Below are 1,267 nucleotides of genomic sequence, written 5' to 3' on the forward strand. Positions count from 1 at the left end.
CACTCAAATTTACATTCAGTTTCAGAGACTTTAAAGACCTCCTGCTGCTTATGGATGCCAGGTAAGAACCTTTGGAATCGAAGCTAAATCCCTTCGCAGAAATTAAAACATGGTGGGAAAATAGCCATTCACATTTACCATATAAAACAAGGAATTGTTAATACAGAGGGTACAGTGGAACGATGGCCTTTAACACTGCCATATTAGTTTGAGGAGTAAAGGGTCCTTAGAAACAATTCACATCTCATAGCTCTAGCTTGCAAAGTTCTTAGACACCAGAAATAATAATGATAGTCAAAGCAAAGGTCATTTTGTACCAACCACATGCCAGGCCTCTGGCACCAAACTGTTCATTTATTTAACAAGTAGTTATCAAGAATTTTAGTGGTCATTTAAAATAAGTTAATACACAGAGAAAGCTTAAAGGATAGCTTGACATACAGCAAGTACTCAAGATAAGTTAGCTATTATTATTACAGTCAGGAAGTACTAAGGTATTGGGGGTTTAGTAAAAAGGCCCACCAGGGCACCTGACACCACCCCTCCCTGAAAAGTCATTGACCCACTCAAAACATAATAACCAAATATTCCCCTTAAAGCTTATGTTTTGGTTAAGACTGCCAGGAAACTACATTTAGTGCAAAAACCCAAAACTACTGCTGAAACCCGGGATCGAACCAGGGACCTTTAGATCTTCAGTCTAACGCTCTCCCAACTGAGCTATTTCAGCTTGTTCAGGTGACTTCTCCTGAATAACTATAATGGAATAATAGTTGTTTTATAATAATAAAAAAAATCAATACTCAGAGTCAGCTGGAAGTAGGCATTTAACAAATCTTCAGAGATGATGAGGTAAGATCCCTGTTTACAAGCTAGACGTAATAAATAATTTCGATTTTCTCAGTTCTGTGTTTAAATGCCCTGCAATCTGTTTTTTCCATTTAAAAATAAATCATGGACTTTTTTCACGTCCAAAAAATACACGTCTTTACTTGGAATTTCCATCCTAATATATGCTTAATTTCTAGAAAAATGGCAGCTTGGTCCACTTAAAAATTTGATTAAATATCACTTTTTCATAAAAGCAATGTTCCCAGACTTCCCTGGCTGTCCAGTGGTTAAGACTCCATGCTCCCACTTCTGGGGGCACGGGTTGGATCCCTGGTCAGGGAACTAAGATCCCACACACCACATGGCACGGCTGAAGAAAAAAAAAAGCAATGTTCCCATAAGCTCATTAACATAGCCAGGATTGGAAACTAGCTGA

The 1,267-nt window shown here is 38.0% G+C and overlaps 1 non-coding gene across 1 annotated transcript; it reads right to left on the reverse strand.

Annotated features, from left to right (window-relative positions):
- Positions 1-657: 657 nt before the first annotated feature.
- On the reverse strand, positions 658-730 carry TRNAF-GAA (transfer RNA phenylalanine (anticodon GAA)). Its single transcript has one exon. It is a non-coding gene; the product is annotated as a tRNA-Phe (tRNA).
- Positions 731-1,267: the final 537 nt, after the last annotated feature.

Source organism: Balaenoptera acutorostrata, chromosome 8, assembly GCF_949987535.1.
Source record: "Balaenoptera acutorostrata chromosome 8, mBalAcu1.1, whole genome shotgun sequence".
In the NCBI taxonomy this organism is placed as follows: domain Eukaryota; kingdom Metazoa; phylum Chordata; class Mammalia; order Artiodactyla; family Balaenopteridae; genus Balaenoptera; species Balaenoptera acutorostrata.